Source organism: Ornithodoros turicata, chromosome 1 (assembly GCF_037126465.1).
Source record: "Ornithodoros turicata isolate Travis chromosome 1, ASM3712646v1, whole genome shotgun sequence".
Taxonomy (NCBI): Eukaryota; Metazoa; Arthropoda; class Arachnida; order Ixodida; family Argasidae; genus Ornithodoros; species Ornithodoros turicata.
In genome coordinates this window covers 106,278,630-106,302,026 of record NC_088201.1, presented here as the reverse complement: position 1 = coordinate 106,302,026, position 23,397 = coordinate 106,278,630, and the positions used below count along the sequence as shown (strand labels likewise).

The 23,397-nt window shown below is 43.1% G+C and overlaps 1 protein-coding gene and 1 long non-coding RNA gene across 2 annotated transcripts in view; both read left to right on the top strand.

Annotated features, from left to right (window-relative positions):
- LOC135381923 (neprilysin-1-like) overlaps window positions 1-23,397 on the top strand; it is a 178,002-nt gene that overhangs the window by 112,169 nt on the left and 42,436 nt on the right. The gene's annotated exons all lie outside the window — the stretch shown is intronic.
- LOC135367410 (uncharacterized) lies at window positions 3,138-9,019 on the top strand. The gene is made up of 3 exons (XR_010414454.1): window positions 3,138-3,692; window positions 4,866-5,073; window positions 8,911-9,019. It is a non-coding gene; the product is annotated as an uncharacterized LOC135367410 (long non-coding RNA).

Genomic DNA, 23,397 nt, shown 5'->3' with positions numbered 1-23,397 from the left:
CCTTAATAATCTGAAAGAGAATCTCATTTATTATCATAACCTACTTTCATTAATACATACAATACTGCGGCCACACTGGATAATCTGATAAAAGAGACATTCTAATATCAACAATCATACTTGAATTATAGCAACAATAATCTGAAAGAGAATCTCACAGAATTATAACTACAAGTGCCGATAGATGTAGGTAATTAATTGTGAACAGCAGAGACCCTGGAACACCATGGGACACGAACGACAAGAGCGACACGAAACAAGAGAAAATAAAATCTATAACACCACATTTAATCAAAGAAGATATTCTTAACCAATACGATTACAATCAAAATTACAAGTTTTATTATACAATGTATAATATTCCTATACGTGGCCACCATAGTGCAGCTATATAAGTTTTGATAGATGTATGTAATTAATTGTGAACAGCAGAGACACTGGAAGACCATAGGACACGAAAGTAGTCAGAAAAGCTAGTGTATCTAGCAGTGCCTATCTAGCAAAACAATTGCTAGATACGCTAGCTAGCGTATTTAGCATCAACAAACAAGACCGCCCCCGTCCCCGCCCCATCCCGCTCTTGCGAATGTTAATTAGAGCTAAACCACGTGAGCGCCAGCCCACAGATACCGACCTCACTGTATCATCTGAGGAATTAACCACGTGGGCACCAGCCCACTTTCACGACTCCATGTGGTAAGCCATCCCTGCCACATGCCTTTCTTAATATTATAATTAGGTGCACGCCCTACTGTGTTGGAGTAAACCACGTCAGAGTGATACCGACCTCACTGTGTCATCTGAGGAATTAACCACGTGGGCACCAGCCCCCATATCGTAAGCCAGCCTCCAGCAAGTCCCTCGCACGCGCTTCTTATTATAATTAGGTTGCATGCACACCTACTATGTAAATAACTAAGACTGGGCACGCGCCTCAGTCTTATAAAAACGGTGCATGCAAACGGAGATTAGTCAGAACAATAAAAAATGGCAGACCAGTTCTACATCAATTTACTCTCAAACGCGGTTGAACCAGCCCACGAAGCTGTCGTTATACTTCTTAATAAGTTTACCTCCACCCTCTCGCAGATTTTAAACCTGACCAGTTGTGGCTGACCACGTGGGGGCACCAATCCCTTTGCTTGCCTGTAGGATGCACTCACTGAATGTCATTTTAATTGTGTAGTTCCATCAGAATGATATACCTCTTGTTTTAAACAAACTACGTTAACAATGAATAATTAGCTTAGTTATGAAATCAGAAATGTGCCATAACCGTTCATCCATCTGAGGATCTTAGTAAAAAAGAAATAATAATAAGATTCCGAAGATTAATTCTTTATGGATAGTTGCACAATTCTTACTCGATCCTGCAAAAGCGTATACGAAGAGGGGAGTCAAGTCCTGTAGATCTCATAAACAAAATACAGAGGAAGCGTGGACCTCCACGCGAAAGCTTGTACAAATTAAACTTAAACAAAAATCTTCAGTGTCGGCTTCTGTATTTTGTTTATTGGATCCCTGCAAGGATAAAACGATAGCTCGATTCATACATGGCACAACATTGTTCAAATATTTTTTTTTCTTATTACGTTTTAAAGTCGACAAGTAGGACACCTCGCTATCGTCTGCCTAATGGAAATGGTTGATGAGCCAATCGACTCCTTCCGAAGTGCAAGGAGACAGTATATACTTAAACTTCAGAGCGCTAAGAGCGTAACAAAAAAAAAAAACAGCTAGAGCCTACAGCTCTGACCTTCGACAACCGATCGAAAAAAGGAAAAATGCACCGGCCGCCGCCACAACATCGTTGCGAATTGCAAGGATATGGCATAGCTAGTATTGAGAAGTGATTATGGACAGGGTGCTAAGGGTGTGTAACTGACAAAAGGCTTACCGCTTCGAAATTCGACATCCGACGCATCATGGGGGAACATCATGATATTCATTGTAGAGATTTCATTAAACATGCTTTGACTTGCAGTCGACCAGGCTACCTCTCCCCATTAATCCGTTTTTGTGTACGACACGGATTAACTCTCGAGAAATGATAAGATCACTTTTTCTGTATTCCATTAAGATGTTGTTGTGTTAGCGACGCTTTGCATATTAGACGACGGGATGGCTGAAGGTCACGCTGTTTCCACTCAGACTGTGATATCTCTTCTGCTGATTTGCATGAGCACGCGAGCAAGTCGAATAAACGCTCGAAGATACACGATGTTATTGCAATAGCAAGCATTTGCATATAAGACAACTCGTTGGATAAAGGTCGTACCTTTTTACTCTAGCCGGTGTCGCCTTTGCAACTCGAAGACAGGAAAAATAATTACTATGCGATACATGTTGCGCCGCAGGAAAAAGAAGAAGAAAAAAGACGCAGTATACTAATGACAGCTGCCTCCATGCTGACTGCTTTGATTTCTGAACAGAGCGAGCCAGCCCGGGTAAAGCCGTAATTACCTCTCAAGGATAAACGATAATATCACTTTCCTCATCACGTCTTTGGGGCGAGAAGGTCGACGCTGCAGTCTCATAGGCAAACGAAGCGACTTCTATATAAGACGGTTCGTCCGCAACGCTTTCCGGACTGAGCTGGAATGTCAAGTGAATGCCACTTGAAAACAATCAGGTGGATTCACTTGACATTCCAGCTCAGGTTTTTCCGTGCGGGTGTTTGACTGGAAAAGCAGACTAAGGTGAGTACATGCTTTTTCTTTTCTCTTGTTATAAGTTCTTCCCCTGTGAGCGTGCAAGGTCACAGCCATTTATGGAATGCATGTACGTGAAAGAAAAAAAGAAAAGAGGTTCATTCCTTCCTACTGCCGACATGCAAATCTTTGTGATTTTTAAAGTACACCTTCTTAGATCGTCGCAGTAGATGAAATGAAAAATAAACGATTGCAAACAGTACAACATTATTTTTTTTTATTTAGGACATTGCATTGCGTTGTATGTTTGGAGGACATTGCTAACTTACAAGTCGGCTTCACCTAACTTCTACGTGCGTTGCGGGAAGTCAACGTTAGGAAATGCTCAGTCTTGCTGGATTGCTTGTTTCTTTGCATTTCAATTCAGCGGAACGGTGTTTTTTTTTCATTGTTTGACTTTTGTTCTTCATAAAACATATTTTCCAGTTCATCGTCTTTGTTGTAACTACTCCGACGAGGTTGAAGGGCCATCTCACATTTTGGGCTGGTAAGATCGACTTCTTCTAAGCATTTTTTAGCTTCTCTCTTTCATTTCATGTTCGGGTAACAACAGAACACTTCACCTGCACGTCAATGGCAAACAGGTCAGAAAGAAAGGAATGTGTCTACCTTCATTTGTGAGATGTAGCTAGTCTTCACCCAACTCCTACGTGCATCGGGGGAAAGCCTACTTTAGGAAATGTTCAGTCTTGCTGGACTGCATGTTTCTTTGCATTTAAACTTAGCGAAACGGTGTTTTTTTAATCGTTTGATTTTGGTTTGACATAAAACATATTTTCCAGTTCATCTTTCTTCTTTTGCTGTAACTACTCCGAGGAGGTTGAAGGGAAGAGTTTGAGATCTTCCTTGACAACAAGGCAAAATGTGTGCTACACAATGGAGAAGAGGTGGAAACTTTTTTGTTTTCAAGTTAATCCACTCGAGATTCCAGATGAAGATTTTTTTCTCCATGAGAGTGTTTGACTGGAAAGAGAGACTGTGGTAAGTACATGGATTTGCCCCCCTCTTTTGCAATACATATATATATATAATGCTTTTCTATGAACATGCAAGTCATTTATGGAAATGCAAATATGAAGAACGACAAGGTTTCATGCCTCCCGCTTTCAGTGGCGACATGCAGGTCTTTGTGATTTAAGGAATGCTTTCCTAGTCCATCACAGGAAGTGAAAACGTTTGCAAACAGTTCAATTTTTTTTTTATTTAGATACAAGGACAGTGAGATCACAGCCCTTTTAGATAGTGAGATTCCATAGCCAGAGTGATGTCGACCAATTGTTCTGCCAAGAGAGTAAATGTTGCCTGGGCAGTGGCGAAGTTTTAACTCACGTTCTAAGCACAAACAGCATACATCTGAGCATTCGTTATCGTAATAGGTCCTTGTAAGATTGGCTGTCTCTAAGCATTTTTGCAGCTGGCGTGTTTCATTTCGTGTTAGGGTAACACCAGAACGCTTCGGTTTACCGTTTTCGCTCCAAATGCGTACCACAAGCAAGTCAGAAGGGCACGAATGTACATAAACATATTTTTCCAGTTCAGCTTCTTTGCTGCAATTGCCCTGATGAAGCTGAAGGGAAGAGGATGGAAGCTTCGTTAGCTCGATGATCACCACAACAAGCAAAAACGTGTGCCACACAATGGAGAAGAGAACACACAAACATCTATCCATGTCTGTTTACCCACAATGAAATGAGAGGGCTTAGTACAAATGTACATTTTTATTTCCCTGATACACGAGCGGTAATTATTTTTTTATGCTCCATTGGGGGGGGGTGCACCAGTCGATGTTTGAAGAGGTCAAGTGTTAGCTTGCTGATGTAGCCTGTTAAGTAGTGCCAACCTTCAGACTCGGCTTGTTCCATGAAACATAGACTCTCGGCAGCAAGATGCATAGCGTCAACCTCGTCAGCATATGTCAAAATTTCGTCCACGTGACGTGACCATTCAGCAAGTAAGGCGAAAGGTGATTCCGAGGCAAACGTACAGGTGGTGTGAACTCCGGCATACATTGGTTTTGCAGTTTTCCAAGTAACCCTGTCAGGAGGTTGATCTGGCAACGCTTGAAACAACACCGTATCCATCACAATTTTAAAAGCTTTCACGAGCGAAGTTTTGCCTACTTGTGTTAACCCACATTCCAATATCTCCTTGTAGGAGACGTGTTTGAGACGACACACAGGCTGCATCCGAAATTCGTGTGTGTAACCTCTTCTCCATCTGCCACACACATCTCTACCTAGCACAGGCTGCTCTTCATCTGCGTCTGATGATGACGACCATGCGCCATCAAGCCGAGGATCAACCTCAGGCCATGTTGTGTCATCGGCGGCTGACTTGTCTTGACTGGTCATTACAAACCAAGGTAATTTTCTGCGATCCACTTCTTGTCCAGACTGCCAGTGAACTGAACCAAGTACTGAAGCTTCCATTTCTAACTCGTCGTTTTATGATCTTCTCTACTTTTGGAACCTCTCTCACTCGTACAATTTCACTCTCATAAAACCCACCAATGATGTCTTCATTTTTAAGATCACGTAATATGTACGTGTTAGGATACCCTAACATGATCGCTCTCACCACGAAGAGTTCTGACGTAAATGACCCTAAATAACGTTTTATTAGCTGATGTCTGTATTTTGCAATTCTCACTACGTCTCCAACACTGTAGCGCGGCTTTTTTGGTGGTCCAACCGGGCTGGGGTACAGTCTCTCTCTGAAAATGTGCTCGTTTTCTTTCTTTACGTCCACTGGTCTGGCAGAAAGCGATCTGTGTACGCGATTGTTGTAAGCTTTCACTACTTGAGGTAAAATGTTCACATATCGCTTGTGACCCTGGAATGTGAAGATATGGTACAGTGTGGTCACAATTGTTCGCTGAGATCGCTCACAGATTGAGGCCTTCATAGGTGAATTTGTGTGGATGAGCCGGATCCCCCTTGCTTTCAGAAACTGTTGTACCACCTTGTTTGTAAATTCTGTTCCACAATCTGTGTGCAAAAGCTTGGGTGTCCCAATTCTTTTAAAGGCAAGTTTAAAAGCTCGAATAACCTCGGGAGATCGTTTATTACGAATAGGTACAATGACAAGAAGCCGAGAGAAAGCATCTATACAAAAGAGCAAATAACGAAAACCATCGTTCTGGTTCTTTAGACTTTGCAAATCCTTTAGGTCAGCCTGGAATAGTTCGCGAAGTCCAAGTGCAATGGTTTTTCGAAACTTCGTGGGTCGCTTGTATTCCTTATGCAAACTGTACACATCACTTGTCTCCAGAAATTTAGTGACTTTGTCCTTCTTTTCGCCAATGGCTCGAGCAAGTCTCTGCACTCCACCAAAGCTGCCGACATGTTGCGGGTCATAGTAGACTGCCATTAGTACTTCCTACTGCAAACTCTAAGAGCATCGAGTGATAGATAAGCGTTGATTGTAGCTGAAACGTCTCCTCTCATCCAGGGAGGTTGCCTGTTGTGAAGTTCGTACTTCAAAAGCTCAACAATAGATGAGTGTGGCACCACCTTTCTGTGACAGATAACTCTTCCGTACTCGTCGTAAGCCAGAACCGTTGTCATCAGCTGAAGCATAGCTAATACCTTTTTATGATGTCTTGGAGGGAAGTGTGACAGTATTTTTTCTTCTTCGAAGTAGCCTCTCTCCTCGGAGTTCAGTACGGTGTCCATGTGAGCTGTCGTGCGCGCTTCGCGGCTCGTGTGAGCGGCGGTGTCGCACGTCGAGGTGTGGAAGCTTCACTTACGGAATGAGGTGAAGGAGTGGCCAGAGTTTTCTCTGCTGTATGTTTTTGAAGACGAGATGGGTGCACAATAAGTGCTGGTAAGTTTAGCTTGACCAATAGCGGCAAAATCCGATCAAAATAGGGTGGTCTTTGAACATTTCTTGCTTTCGTCACGAGATAGTATACGAGGTCAATTATATTAGTATTGTCTACTCGCTCACCGTCGACAATTATCTGAAATGTTTTCCTATCCAATGAGATCGTTGGTTCTAGAAGACGTAATAGGTTTTCTGATCTGATTTTATAGCCACTGCTCATGAAATCAACGACAGTATTACTTTTTTCCTCGGTCTGTGTTTCCTCTTCTCTCACTGTTGTTGAAGCCAGTGTAGGTGTGCTCTCACTCACAGTGGGATGTAGCAAGGAGTGAAGATATTGGATTATCTCTTTTGCTTTGATATCGTCTGGTTCATCTTTCTTCAATATCTGTGGGATGGGGGTTTCCCGGTAAGGCACAAGCTCGTATTTCTGCATCGACTACACTCCGATTGCTTTTGCTATCGCCCTTCCACCTAAAGTCGAGAGGAGACCCAGCAAAGGTGGCAAAAGGAACTGTAGAAAACCACCAGATTGTTGCAATACCTTTCGAACTTTCTTCACTCCTGTAGTGTCTCGTTTTGCCAAAAAGCGGATAGGTGTTGCATAAGGTTGCAACTGATTTCTCACTCTTGGAGCTACCTTAATGTTTCCTTTACAAAGATTCATACAAATCTCTCGAATAGCAGTTAGTTGCTCTCTCGTAGCATGTTCCAGGAGAAAATAACGTTGCTCCGGCAACTTTGCATCAGCAAGCAACTGAAGAAAATGAATATTCTTCTTGACACGTTTCATGTTTTATATACTATTTGTCGCTGGTCGTCTGGAAATATATTAGTCCACACCCTAAATTGGTCTGAACAGTTTTGGGATAGGTCAATTACAAGGTATGAATATGGTTTCTTGCAAGCATCTTTATATATACTTGGCAGTAGTTCCCTTTTCTTTCGACCAAACAGTTGTCGTGAAAGTATTTGCATTTGGTCCGCAGTGCGGGCGGAACGACATAAAATTAAGGCACTGCTGTTAAACTGAATGCATCTATACAGAGGATCATTAATAAATAAATATTGTGTTATGAAAATAGCTGAACAGTTGAGGTGGTGACAGCCAGCTACATAAAAATTGCAGATTTCTTTGAGCCTTTGTTTGTCGGTTAAGCAATCATCAAATATAATTAATGAATTTCTTACAGTATCAAGATTAGTAGGAATATCCTGACTGAAGGTTACCTCTGGAAAATTATCGAAGATTGGTTGTTTGTACAAGTATATGTACAATATATGATCAAATGGTTTGTCGAAGACAGCAGCTCTATGTTTAATTAGACGTGTAACAAGTGTCGTCTTTCCACTCTGGCTTTGACCTGATATGGTCATTGAGACCGGAGTGGTAAACCTATAAGGTCCAACCTCAGCCATCTTTTGCAAACGAATGAAGCATGTTATGAAATCACAACGTTACATAGAGGAAGGTTACAGCAAAGACGAGCCTGTACATCACTCTCAGATTGGCTAAACTGAAATACAGACATTCAAGGTTGCGCACAGCCGTGTTAGTTATCAGACCAGGAGCATTCTATAATGGAAGGTTACAACAAAAAGCAAAGACAAGTCTGTGCTCTAAGCTTGACCAAAGTCGAAGTACACACGTTCAAGGTTGTAGACATTCAAGGTTGTGCACGCAGGTATGTTAGTTACCAGACCAATGAAGTTAGATAGGACACGTTGAAACATGTCTTCACGTATAACGTTGCAAGGATGTAGACGTTCAAGGCTGTGCACACATGTTAGAGAGCTGCATGCAATCGCTATATAAGAGTGGACATAGAGAGTGGTTCTTCATTCAGAATGTCAGACTGAGGAGGTGTGTTATACCCCTGTCACACGGGCATTGCGATCCTTCTCGAATCCGATCTGCATCGAACTTCCCGAGCACGCTCGAGTTTTCACGCTGCTACACGGCCACTTTCAATGCGCATTGAATGGTTGACCTGTGCAAATGAATAAACGGAACTCATTAATTTTGCGTTTCCTATATAACAGCGATATTAGTGGTAATTTATCGTATACCGATGTCAGCATCATTTGTAGCTTCGCGCGCATGTCCGTCTTAAGTTATGACAGTTCACCGGGGTCGAGGATGCAAACGGCGGCGGTCGAGCCGTCTTGAAATTCTCAATCTTGTTATGGGAACTGTCTTGAGTCAAGCAGGATCAAAGTTCAATCCTCCTTGGAAGCGGCCGTGTAGCACCATCCGATCTGCATTGGGTTCAAGCAGGTTCGGTCGAGCAGGATCGAAAATGCCCGTGTGACAGGGGTATTACATATTCCTGTGGAAGATGTAAGAGTTTACAAATCTATTCTTCTCTTTCAGTTCATTCTATACAGCAAGAGGAGAAAGCAAATTGTCATCATAACAGCGAAGCCTCCATAACACAAGTAAGCTATGTCATCCGTCATGGAAAAGTTGGATAAACTGAAAAAATGTGGTGATGGTGAAATTCAGAAAATGAGCAACATACCCAAAAACGAAAAGTTTGAAGTGCTGGACATTCAGAAAATTGACACTATGTATGGCGAGGCAGTATACGTGGAGCCCCGCATGGAAAACGACAAGCCAGTGAAAGTGTATCTACCTGGACGCTTCAAAAAATTGTCGGAGGAAGAGCTAGAGGAAATGCGACTGCTTCCAAATCTCAAAATAGAGAAGAAAGAACGGTTTACCAAAGATGGTAAAAAAGTCATTTCGCCAGATATTATCTTCACCATATCGAAGAGAAAGTGATGAGATATGGTGATGTGTCACTTACGCTCCCAGCACGAACGGCAGTATTATGCAACAGCATTAGGTCTTCAGATTCACTTGGGAAATGTTCACAATCTTCAAGCCCCCTGCATTCCTTTTTGTGAGACTTTGTGCACACTGCGAAACTATACTAATCGGTTCGAGCTGCATTTACACGACAGGGACGTTAGCGGACATGATGTTACAACCTTTTTTCACGAGTACAGACAGTACATTGCTGATGTCTTACGACACTTTGGTTTCCCACTGCGCTATTTTGTATTGCTTAAAGTGGAACTTGGTCGTCACACACCAGACGATGAGTTACAGCTCGAAATTAGTTTCGTGCCTTCCAAAGTAGGCAGATGTAGAACCTTCTATCACTCAAGTGACTGCTGAAATAGCACAAAATTTGGAAAACCTCGAAGTAGAAGGTTCAGGTTTTTTTCTCTTTCGCATTCATGCCTGTATCATGAACATTGGACGTTTGATGCCTCAACTGATTGGATGTGCCCAGTTTGGGTTACCGCAAGAATTGAAGCATAAGTTTCGTTCTCTGTTGTGTGTGGACTTTGGTTTGCATGAAGATGAGCAGAACATGTGTTTTGCCTTCTCTGTAATAGCTGCACTGCATTCTGCTACTGGTTATCGCAGGCGTAGGGCATCTTCATACAGACCATATATTTCTGAGTATGTTTTTCCGAAAACATTCCCGGTAGCTTTCCCAAATGAGGTTGAAGCATTCGAAAAAAAATAATGGTATCAGTATCAATGTGTACGCCTACGAAAGGGAAGACAAATCTCTGTACCCCATCAAGGTTGTCGATGACGAGCGTGAGAAACATGTGGATCTGTTGCTAATCGACTCTCATTTTCTGCTTATCACAAATTTTAATGGATTATTTCAACCTAGCGGACGGTTTCATTGCAAGAGGTGTATGATGGGCTTCTCATCAGACAGAATCCTCAGTGATCATTTAAAGATGTGTTTGCATCAGAAGGTTGCTAAGACAATTTACCCTAAGAAGGGAGAGACGGTAGCATTTGCCGGGGAACATCTCATGTCGGAAGTCCCTTTCTACTGTGTATATGATTTTGAAAGTGTTTTGTCACCTTGTTTGGAGGAAACAAACGTGTATGAGGATCACTGTCCTTCCTCATTTTGCCTTTTGGTTATACGTGCATCCGACTCACACGTGTTGCAAAAGCATCTTTTCCATGGTCCTAATTGTGTCACAGTATTTATGGAGCTGCTGCGGAAATTGCATGACGAAATTTTAGGATGGATACATGCTTTTGCGCCTCTAGAAATGACCGAAGAGAATGAGCGTCAACATACAGCAGCCACTCATTGTAATATCTGAAAGAATCCTTTGCTAAAAGACAAAAAGTTCGAGATCATGACCATGTAAGCGGAGAATTTCGACAAACACTATGTCAGACGTGTAACCTGAAACTGAGAGTGCCACCCAAGATTCCAGTTATTGCACATAATGCTAACTATGACATGAGTTTTCTCCTGTCTCATTTACATCTGCTTAAGAAGTCAGACATCAACGTGATTGCCACCAGCTGTCAAAAATTTAAAGCAATTGACATCGACTCTTATCGATTCTTGGACAGTTTGAGTTTTCTGAACGCAAGCCTTGAAACACTGGTGAAAAATCTACGTGATAAAGGTGAATCCAACTTTCAATGCCTTCGCCAGTTTTTTCCAAATGAGGAACACTTTCAGCTGGTTGTTCGTAAGGGGGTCTTCTGTTATAACTTTGTCACCAGTTTTGAAGCCTATGATGAGCCTTCGCTACCACCTCGAGATAAGTTCTTTAACATTTTGAATGGAACCGAAGTAAGTGAACAAGACTACAACCACGCGCAAAATCTGTATGAAAAATTTCGGCTCAAGAGTCTTGGAGAGTATTCGGACTTATACCTTCTGACAGACACACTGCTTCCCAAGTGAAAAAACGTGCTTGGCCCAAGGTCGGCTGAGAGGAGTTGGCCAACTAAGCCAACTTTGGCCCAAGCTAAGACAACATGGTTGGGCCGAGCTTGGGGATTGACAATGGCCTGAGATTGGCCATCCATTGGCCACCAACATAGGGCCAACCTTTCTGGCCAACCTGGCCAACGCTGACCCATATCACGGCCCAGTGAGAAATTTTGCATGACAACGCTACTTCCCAGCGGGAAAAGCAATACTGGCGAAACACTGGGCCGACGTCTGCTTCCAACCTAAAAGTTGTCGGACCCAGCTTGCAAAAGAAGAGACTGTCTCTGTTTCTTACTGCTTTTGGTTTGAGACAATCACTTGGCCAATCGAAAGTTGAACTTATGCAGTGCTACACCATTCCGCGTTCACTCTCCCCGAGGCAACATACCGGGATTGAACCAAGCTTGGCAAGAGCTTGGCTGGCCAACCGAGCCGTGCTTGGCCAACGAGCTCGTTTCTTGCTACAGATCTACCCTGGCCGACGGCGTGCCAAACCTCGCTCTGCCTATCACAATGCAACATATAGAGGACGTTAGAGGACCCTTTCTCCTTTTTCATATGGCGTATATGGCTCTTTTGTGACAGTTTCAACGACGACAACAGCTAGAGTCTACGTGACTGTCTCAATCTTAGGTAATATGTGCACCCCCGAGAACTGATTGAAATCGTCATAAAGAGACATCATTGGCCACTTACCTTGGTACTACGTGAGGATGAGTTCGGTAACCGACTGACGGCAAGCTACGGTATCGTCCCGTCGGCACGGGCTGTTGGCCCAACGTCATTGGCCAGGTCCTCGCCGACGTAGTTGGCAGTTAACGTTGGCCAGACGTTAGAACATGACTGGCTGGCCGACTTAGTTGGCTGCCAACTGGTCCCCGACTTTCTGCCGAGAGTCGGCCGTCGGCCAATTCCAATTGGGTTTTAGCAGATGTGTTCCAGAACTTTCGAAAGTGGACACTCGATGTGCACAAGATTGAACCGTTTAATTTGTATCCCTTCCAGGATTAAGCATGTCTTGTGCACTAAAAATGAGTCAGGTAGAACTAGAACTAATTAACGACCCCAACGCGTACCTGCTCATCGAGAATGGCTTACGAGGAGGTGTCACACAGTGCTCCCTGAGAAAAGCAACTGCAAATGTGCCAGGAACAGAACAGTTTGATCCCGAAAAATAAAAAAAAATAACTACATTGATGTAAATGGCCTGTATGGAGCAGTCATGAGAGAACCATTGCCTTACGGAGGATTTGAGTGGCTCACTGAGGAGGAAATTGTTAACTTGGATATAGCGCAGATACGAGATGATACCCCTGTGGGTTACTTTCTTGAGGTAGACCTAGTGTATGACCGAGCAACTCATGAACGCCACAGAGATCTTCCCGTTGCCCCTGAAAAAATGTCCGTTCGTTATGAGCTATTGTCAGACTATCAGAAGGTGCTCATGAAGAAGTTCAATCTTCCACAGAAAGCTACCAAAGCAAAACTGTTGCTAACATTATTTGATAAAGAGAGGTACTTTCTCCATTATCGCAATTTGCAACTGTATCTGCAATTGGGGTTGCGTCTCACTAAAGTTCACAGGGTTCTCAAGTTCAATCAAAAGCCCTTTCTGCGATCCTATGTCGACTTCAATCACGAACTTCGGAAGCGAGCTACAAACGCATTTGAGAAACTGCAATCAAAGCTAATGATTAATAGTGTATATGGCAGGACATGTATGCAAGTCAGGAAATTCGTAAATTGTCGCCTCAGAGTAACAGATGAGCAAGTGTTGAAGCTTCTACGTAAACCAAACTTGAAACAGTTCCGCCCTCTGAGCTCTCACGTCATCTTGTTCCAATTTAGTCAGTCTGTTCTTCGCATGAAGCAACCGCTGTAGCTGGGCTTCACAATATTGAAATTGTCTAAGCCGAAGATGTTTGATTTTTATCATAACCATCTTCTCCGTGTAGCCCCTGATACACGACTGCTATACATGGACACTGATTCTTACATTGTGATGCTGAGTGACGATAAAGTACTCCACGAACTAGCTGACGAGCATCTAGACAACTCTGGATATGACCCTGATCACCCACTCTATTCGACAAAAAACAGGATGGTACTAGGAAAGTTTAAAAATGAGCTTCCTCGTGATCACATTCTTGGCTTCTGTTGTCTGAAGCCAAAGCTGTACGCCCTCGATCTGTGCAGCAAAAAGCAGTACAATCGCGCTAAGGGTGTTAAACAATGTGAAGCACAAAAACTCCACTTCTCTATGTACACGAATGCTCTCGAGCAGGGCACAATGCATAAAGTTAAACAGAACCTCATTGTGCACAAGGACAATGTCAACAAAAGTGTGTCAGTGACAAAAATAGCCCTCAATCCACTGGATACGAAACGCTTCATTTGTGATGATGGAATTGACACGCTACCTTTTGGCTATGGTTGAATTTTTTTAATGTGTACGGATTGGTCTCTCTAATGAAGCGATGGTGTTGGGGTGTGCACCGTCACGAGGTTTCATTACAGAGTTGGCATACGGGAGTAGGAGGGAACTCATCTGTTATCACCCCCGCAACAGATGTTGCCCTTCTATTCCTGGTCCCACAGAAAAAAATTGTAATAAAGATGTTACATCCATATAGCTATGGTTTGTCATATATTAGAACGATGTCATGTTAGAACCATGAACTAAAGCTATTGCATTATTCCACATCTATGGTTGTCAGTGTGGGATTACTTACAACTGTGAGTTAGGAGCTAGAGGATATTTGTTAGCCACGAGTGATGACGAAGCTAAGACCTGGTCTGATGAATTTCATGTCTTCCTGAAGTAATGTGTAGCTCTTGATGTGAGTGAAAGAGACAGTTTGCTTTCCCATATTGCTGCATGCATTTGCGATGGAAATAACAACTGACTTTGTCTGCAAGTCACTGTTTGTAAATGGACCGTCTCAGACGAATTTGATTATATGTGCGTGAAATAACCTGTTTTCTAAGAATTTGATTATAAGAGTATGTGATAACCAGTTTCTAATAGCATGTATGTAATCTATAACAACGTCTTTGTTTGCAAGTCAGTGTTTGCAAATAGCCTGTCTCAGATGAGAGTCACTGTTTGTAAATGATCCGTGTCAGAAAATTTTTGATTATACAGTCAAACTCCTTTGCAACGAAACTCAGGGGACAGCAAAAAAAATTCGCAGTAAAGGTATTTTCGTTAAAAAGGATGTCCATTATTGGACCTATAGGGCTCCAGCAGGACTGTAAAAAAATTGCTGTAGTGGTATTTTCGTTAAAAAGGTGTTCGCTATAAAGGAGTTTGACTGTATGTGTATGAAATAACCAGTTTCTAATAGCATGTATGTAATCATCAACAATGTCTTTCTTTGCAAGTCACTGTTTGTAAATAGCCTATCTCAGATGAGATTTTTTTTATTACCAATCATTCATTATATAGTGTGCAAATTAAGTTGACAAATAAAGCTCTTTTCAGGCAAACTGAAATTTTATTGAATGCTCATAGTACACTACAGCATGACATATCCTCTGTTTTTCTTGGAAAATTTTTTCGAACAAGTGTTTCTATCAATCTGTCATTGTGTCTGAAGTTGGTTGGTGAAAACTTCTGAGTGCACTCTTGAAGAGAGAAACCACAGGCTAGAAGACTACCTACATACAAGCAGTACAGTCCACATGTAGCATATCCATATCCCTGAAGTCGTTTTGCATTGTAGTGAAAGAAGATGTTGGGTGAATAAACTGGTAGATTTCTTTGCAAACTGGTCGTATGCCGTAGCTGTCGAAATAAGAAATGCTGTTGTTCTTAGAGATGTAACAGTGATGTAACAGGTCCAGTGTTCTCCAGGAGAGGATCTAGGAGCTGTGTTTACAACATACAGCCCTGGTTCAGCTTTTTGACTTGCAATTTCATTGCATGCAAATGTTCCACGAAACAGTGGCCTTGTGCAGTGATTTCGAGCAAAGGCTGCATAAAATTCCCATTCCTCCATTTTTTTCTATACGAATTTGACTCGTCTGTCTTTGTTGATTTCTAGCAGACGAGGTGTTTCTGAAACAAAGAGAACTGTAACAGCCTCTGTAAGATTTCCACCAAATGTTAGGGTGAGACAAACATTGGCTTGTACCACTGGACTCAACGACTGCACTTCCACATCTGGAGTGAGATGGTAGTAGAGCATAAATGTTTCTTTCTCATATGTAGCCGGAGCTAGAGGTATGTCTTTCCGCTTCAGCTTGTGAAGCAAATTCACATATCCTTTAGAGTAGATCGATCGTTGAAAGTCAGTCATCTGTGTACTGTTGTCCACCAACATCAAGCACAGCTCTCTTAAGCTTGAAATTTTCAAGTTTAAATGGATTCCTTTGTCTGTTACCCTGGTAGGCTTCACTTCTAACCATCAATACTGTCAGCTTTGAGGGAACTCGTTCACTGTAAAGATCATCGAAAATCACTTGAGATTGATTTGGAGCAATTGTCCTGTACTAATCCTCGAAGGAGGTATGATGCTGGAGTTGTCTGAAGTCTTCGTTCGATGCCGACGAGTACACTTGGAAAAACCTGCACACGTCGCAGGTACAACACAATTCGTGAAAACTCTATAGTGTGTTTTTCAGTCTCGCTGGCAGGTGCAAGAAGTCGAAAATCATCTGCGTTCTGACGAAGGACAACTCTTATGTCGACTCCATTGAGAAGAAACTTTTCCTGTTGACATATATCACTGAAGATAGGGGAATAAAGATCGCAGAGTGTCGAACCTTTGGTCCGTTTGTAGCGTGCAAAAATTCCTTTTGCTTCAACAGGAGCGGCAAAATTTTCAGATTCTCCCACTGGATCTGGTTCGTAGAGCATTGCAGAGAGGGTGTGAGTTTGAGTAACATTATTAGCATTTGTTATTATGTCCAAGTATGAACGATATGCATAATTTTCGAAGTTAGAAACCAGTGTCGAATTAAGGTAGACGTGGACATGATGCAAGAGCGAGGATGCAAATGCTTGCACAGGTATCACACTATCTGGTGTCACTGTACTGCCAACTGTACTTGATGCTGTATCTCCATTTTTCCGTACAATTTTGCATTGAATGTGTAGAAAACTAGACTGCAAGTCAACGAATCCACCTCCGAGACCTGGAACATTATATTCGATTACACCACTTGCTGTAGGGGCAGAAACTGGAAAAAACTCCACATATTCTGACTTCTCCAAGGAAAAGTTTGTTGGAGGACGAGAAAACAGTTCCAATTGGTTCGTGGTGCAGAGGCAGGAATTCTTATGTACTATTGCGATGCTAGACATTTTCTGTAGTAAAAAAATCGACCTTTCTTCGCTTCTTCAGGGATTTTACTGACCGACCCACCCTCTTACGTTTGCTTTTATTGTTGACAGATTGTTTTCTTTTCCTTCCTTTTCCTCTGAGCCTCTGAAGCAACTCGTCACGTGTTGAATGGATTGTACGACCAACTCCTTTCCTTAGAGCTTCTCTAAACGTTGATCCCTCCTTAACTTCTTCTGCTATGTGTAGTCCAGTGTCGAGGAGCTTTCGACTCACGTAGGGAGCTACCTTCTTCGTTAGTATAGGTATAAACTGCTGCACTAAATCAGAGAAATAACCAGATCCGACTTGATAAAGAGGAGCTGAATAATGTGGCAGTGGTTGATCACGTTTGCCCGTACCATAATGTGCCCAACAGGGTGCCTGTGTTATATACATTTTCGAAAATGCAGTGTCACTCCAACACGTCCTGAGCCGGTAATGAATGGAATGAAATCACCTATCTCGTTTGCCAGTTCGATTTGAATGGTGGTCAGTTCTTTTGCTATCACATATTTATAGTAAAGATTAGTGAAAGAATATGAAATCACTTCATTCCGACTCTGCACTCTGAAAGGGATTAAACGGAGAAGAGGTGCCTTGATATCACCGACAGCTTCATTCTCGATGATGTCACTGTAAATAAAGATATAATTTTGTGCTGGAAAAAGACAGACATCCCGCTGGGCTACAGCAAAACTTGAGAAGGTTGTCCTTTTTCCGAATCCAAGCATCAGAGCCAAATATGGATGAAATGTGACATAACCCTCGCTACGACCTTCCAGCTGACAAACTCCATTGTATGGATTATAAAACAAAACACATGCACTTTCTGGTAGCCCTAGCTTTGTTCGGTATGCATGATTTATTGCATCAACTAGGTCCTTTCCCGACTCGTAATACCCTTCTGGAATTTCATATTTTGTTGTACGTGAGCGGTACATGATTAAAGTAATTTTTTCTTCTGTATCCTCTTGATACTTCAATACTTTTACTGGTTGACCTTCATCCACTTCCGAACATCCAATAATCTTTTCAGGAAAACCAAGCTTGGCAGAGAGCTAGGCTCAACTCAAGTCCGGTATTGAGTGGCAGTTGTAGCTCATAATGTCCAGTGACACGTAGAATCCTTGCTTGGCTTTTTAAATGTTTCGTTAGGAATTGTCGAATTGGTAAGATAATGTTTTCTCCTGCGCGAAACTTAATTTGCTCTGTTGTGAGTGTAGGAGCAACGAGACTAGTTTCAGATATAGCGTTAACAGTGTCCGTGACGTTCTTAATTGCAAACGGGACATTCACCTCTGTCAGGGCAACTTCCCACTTCCCATCTAAGTGCACGGGATGAGCAAGTTTAACTCTGAACTTACTCATTGTGTTATTAGGAAATACATCGGTGGAAGCGTTTGAGAGTAAATTGATGTAGAACTGGTCTGCCATTTTTTATTGTTCTGACTAATCTCCGTTTGCATGCACCGTTTTTATAAGACTGAGGCGCGTGCCCAGTCTTAGTTATTTACATAGTAGGTGTGCATGCAACCTAATTATAATAAGAAGCGCGTGCGAGGGACTTGCTGGAGGCTGGCTTACGATATGGGGGCTGGTGCCCACGTGGTTAATTCCTCAGATGACACAGTGAGGTCGGTATCACTCTGACGTGGTTTACTCCAACACAGTAGGGCGTGCACCTAATTATAATATTAAGAAAGGCATGTGGCAGGGATGGCTTACCACATGGAGTCGTGAAAGTGGGCTGGTGCCCATGTGGTTAATTCCTCAGAAGATACAGTGAGGTCGGTATCTGTGGGCTGGCGCTCACGTGGTTTAGCTCTAATTAACATTCGCAAGAGCGGGATGGGGCGGGGACGGGGGCGGTCTTGTTTGTTGATGCTAAACACGCTAGCTAGCGTATCTAGCAATTGTTTTGCTAGATAGCCACTGCTAGATACACTAGCTTTTCTGACTACTCACGAACGACGACACGAACACAAGAGGAAATAAAATCTATAACACCACATTTAATCAAGAAATATGTTATTAACCAAACAACAGAGAAGAATAATATAACATTTTAACTATCATAAAATCATCCTCCTGACTTAATCTAACCGAACACCATACAATTTTCGTTCTAAGAGACACTACAAATATTATTTTGTTTTATGTATTCAACACAGAAAATATGTAAAAAAATGAACTTCACCCCACAGCACGCTCCTAGCCAACAACCAGCTCTAATAGTATCTGGACTGATTTGTTGAAGACGGGAGGCGTACGCCTGTTTTGTGACAGTTATGAACATTTCGAGCTCAATAGGAAAGATAAGTCGATTATTCCAACAATACACAGCTTTTAATTAATCAATTTCTTATTAAGTGAATAGCATAGACATAAGGAAATAATGAGAAACATCACAATCAACAGCCAGCATTAATAGAGAGCCGAACTTGCAGCTCCTAGCCAACACGTAAACAACAGATACATGCAATAGCGAAAGAATCTATCAAAACAAGAAACATTACAGTCTAATACCGTGAATAGCACAAACCTAACGGTGCAGAACACAGGAACACTCTAAGCGGCGACACGTAAACAGCAAAAGAGGAAACAATCTATCATTAAACCATCATAAAATTATCTCCGTGTCTTAATCTAATTGAGCACCATACAATTTTCATTCTAACGAACGCTAAAAACCTAACCTTGATGGAGACATCCAACACCCAGGCACCATGAGAAGATGTCGGTTTTCCTTCAAAGCCCGGACACATATTGTCTCTCTGTCTATAGGGCCAAAACACTGCGCATGCTTTATCACTCAAAGGGTTGGGAGGCTATATTCCTTTTCCTTCCTCAAGCAAGCTGGGCGCTCCCGAGGTCAGATAAGATAAAATAAGTATTTAAAGAGATTGAAACATTTATTTTACTGAAGAACAAGCTTTCGGACGGAGTCCGTCCTTCATCAGGTGAAATACATTGAACACTTGGTAGAGGTATTTATACTAATGTACATCAGAGAAAGGGGACAGCGAAGGTGGTGAGGAGGAGATACAAATTCTTATTAGAGAGGACTGAGGGCGCGAAAACGAAAATATAAAAGAAAGCTATGTACAGTCGGAGCGTTACCGGAGACCAAAACCGGTGAGAGATCTTAGGTGAGCGAACATCGTAAAGAAGACCGCTGGAAGAAATATTGCACTGCTGGGGTTTGAAAGCAGGGTGTCGGAGCGAATCGAAAACCGGAACCGAAAACCGAAAAAAAACCTCTATTTTGGTGCGAACCGGAACGGAATCGAAACCGTATACGTTTTTTTTCGCTCAGGAGGGAAACCGAAACATTAATTTAACGGTTTTCGGTCCAAGAAAAAATCTCGCCTGTTGGACTACGAGTAGGCGAATGAAACTGTCGTCGTGTGTTCTGAAGTCATGTCATGGATACTTTACGAGCGTTACGGTTACGGTGCAATGTATGTCGGTATACTATGACCCTTAGGCTCCCTTTGTGACGTTTTATCGTTCGCGCACAATGGCTTAGATCCGGTTGTGACTCCCTACCAATGTGGCGTAGTGTTCGTTTTAATTTCATCTGCCCAAACTCTTCGCAACTAAACAGCGACCCAAGAAGGCTGCGAAACGGCTTATTTATCGGTAATGTCGCGCAACGTGTCCCTTGTTTGAGAGCAGCGAAGTTGAACACATTTACGTATACGCGAGGCAAGCGCGTGCGAAGTGGCGCCTGATTTGTGGACAGGACACGAACAAAAGAAAATGGAGCCGTCGAGCGCGTTTGTGACTGTGAGTGAAGGTGTTCCTCGCTCGGTAGTGCTTGCTGGCGAGGAAGGAGCAACAGGCATTCGGATGGGACGCAATCGCACCAATCCAGCAAGAAAGTACTTTACGTATGACATCACAACAAACAAGTCCGTCGGTATCAAGCGCTTCAAGAAAGGAGAAAGACTATTTGAACAGACTGTCAGGAGCTACCAATTTTGCAGCTATTAATATTAAATACCATGTATGCGGAATAAACGGGTTTACGTTTTGCAACATTGTTTTTTTTTCTGGGAATGAATATGCTCACCAGAAGCGGAACCGGTTAAAACCGGTATGAACCGTTATTTTTTTGCTCCGGAGCAGAACTGGTACCGGACCGCTCATGATACAACCGGAACGAAAACCGGAACGAAAAACGTTTCGGTTCGACACCCTGTTTGAAAGATAAACAATGGCAGCACTCGTGTTTAGCCTGCATTATAACGTACAGAAACTGAGAAAAGGCTATCGACTATTAGGAGGTTTGCAAAAGTTGTACATTCTTAAAATGGGTAAAAAAATGAAAGAAAAAGTAATGAGCAAAGAAAAATAAAATCTGGAGAAATTGTGACATGTCTGCTGAGAACACAAGGTATATGTACCACAGTTTAAAGTTAGCGGGCCCTGGAGTTGGTAAAGAAAAAAGAGGGGGTATGCACTATACAATACTAAAGGGGATTGCTTCAGGTGGTCAAATGACCGATACACACGTGGTCTCCTGCAGTAGGTGAAAAACAGGTCAAGAGTTTTTATGTTTAGCAGACGGGTAGTCTTTTAGACCCTTCGGGCAACTCCGGGAAACAAGGTGATAAAGTGGGCCAGAAAAAACATTGAGACCATATGGAGTCAAGGACTGGAATTTAGCAATTAAAAATGACTCTCGTTTTTTGCGTTTGTTGTTGTCAGGAAAGCCCGATTCTAAGATGAATACCTTTAAGCGTGTGTTAAAGTCGTGCTCAGGAAGGTTAAAATGCAAGGAAACAGGGGTTGGTCGCTGATGAACAATGTCCCCTTTGTGTCCGTAAAACCGTTCCCGCATGGAATTAGACGTTTCTCCGACAAACTGAACGTGACATATGGTGCAGAAGATTATGTAGCATACATTATATGAATTGCAGTTAAGAGAGTGTTTTATTTTAAAAGTGAAGTTGTTTTTGTAGCTATCAATCTGTGTACACGAAACAATAAATTTACGGGTCTGGCATCTTGTTTTGCCACAAGGAGCACGACTAGGGGGTTGATGGTGAATCTTTGACGATACTAGTAGTACGCAAGTTCGTCTGTCGCTTGAAAGCGACCGTGGGTGCCTGCGGGAAAACTTCCTTCAATTTCCTGTCAGCGTGAAGGATATTTAAATGGCGGCTTAGGATTGCTTTACAGTTATTGAGAGATTTATGGAACTGAGTGGTGTAAACTAAGTTTGGACTTTCTATTCTAGTTTTAGGTGCTAGTAGGACACCTCTTTCGTGTAAGTTTGATTTGTGGAGGGCATCACTTACTAGAGGAGGAGGATAACCACGGTTTAGGAAGTCTTTAGTCATGTCGCGTGCATGCTTAGAAAAATCTTCCTGGTCTGAGCATATACGTTTTAAGCGCAGAAGCTGTCCATAAGGTATGTTACTTTTCTCTTTCTGGGGGTGGTAACTGTCAAAATGGAGATACTGGCGTCGATCTGTGGGTTTTTTAAAAAGCTCGGTAACAAGTGAGCCCGATCTAAGAGAGACGGCTACGTCTAAGAAGTTCACAGATTGGTGTGAGAAGTGACATGAAAATTTAATTGAATGATGAAGCGAGTTGAAATGCTCAAAAAATCGTTTTAGAGACGTTTCATCATCAGGCCAGATGATGAATATGTCATCGATGTATCTATAGTATGCTAGGGGACGTATATCAAACGATTCTAGTGCTCTATGTTCAAATTGGCCCATAAAAAGGTTTGTAGCAGCCGACGGAAATGGACGTCGAGCGCCGCCATGGACGTTTCGTCACGACGCGTATCTCGCGCATGATTTTCTATCGAGCGCGCGTATAATCGATTCTTTCAGTTGTTGGCCTGGCTGCCACATTAAACACTTCGCATTCAGCCTTGTCTGCTGGTCCTTCTGTACCCTACAGTTTGGTGACCCGAACGTTGCAGCGTACATGGCACAGCCACCAGCCCCTACCACTTCCACCGCCTCCGACGATGCCTCAGTGCCGTCGTCAATCCAGCACTACGCCATGCGGCTGCCGCCCTTCTGGAGCCACAATCCGGGCGTATGGTTCCTACAGGTGGAATATCATCTTCGCTCTCGGGGGCATAACATCACAGCTGACCAAATTTCGCCATGTGGTGAGCGTACTGCCGCAAGACGTTGCCGCCCAAGTGATCGACATCCTTTCTGCTCCACCCGCAGCCAACCAGTACGACGCGCTCAAGACCGCTGTCCTCGAGCGAACCACAGCTTCGGAACGCAAGCGCTTCCAAGAGCTCCTGTCTTCCGAAGATCTTGGCGACCGCCGTCCATCTGAACTATTGCGACACATGCAGGGGCTGCTTGGCGAGCGAGCCCTTTCCTTCGATGCCAGCCTCCTCAAACAACTCTTCCTGCAGCGCTTACCAACAACCGTGCAGATGATCCTAGCGTCTGCGTCGACTCTGCCGCTGCAAGAGCTTGCGGATCTTGCAGACAAGATCTTGGAGGTTTCCCTTCCGTCCATATCAGCCATGCCCACCGCACCGCCCTTGCCTTCAGCTGTTTCCCCCGCGGCGTCTTCACCATCCGCCCAAGTCCGGCTAACTTCTCCGCCCGGGGGATCCATAACCCAACTGCGCGAAGATTTTGGACGCCTCTCCGCCATGGTAGCGTCTGTCCTGTCATCGCGTGCGCCTTCCAACACAGACCCCGTTTCGCCCAGGCGTCGCCGACGCGATCGTCCGCGCTCCGCGTCCCGCTCCCCCAGTCGACG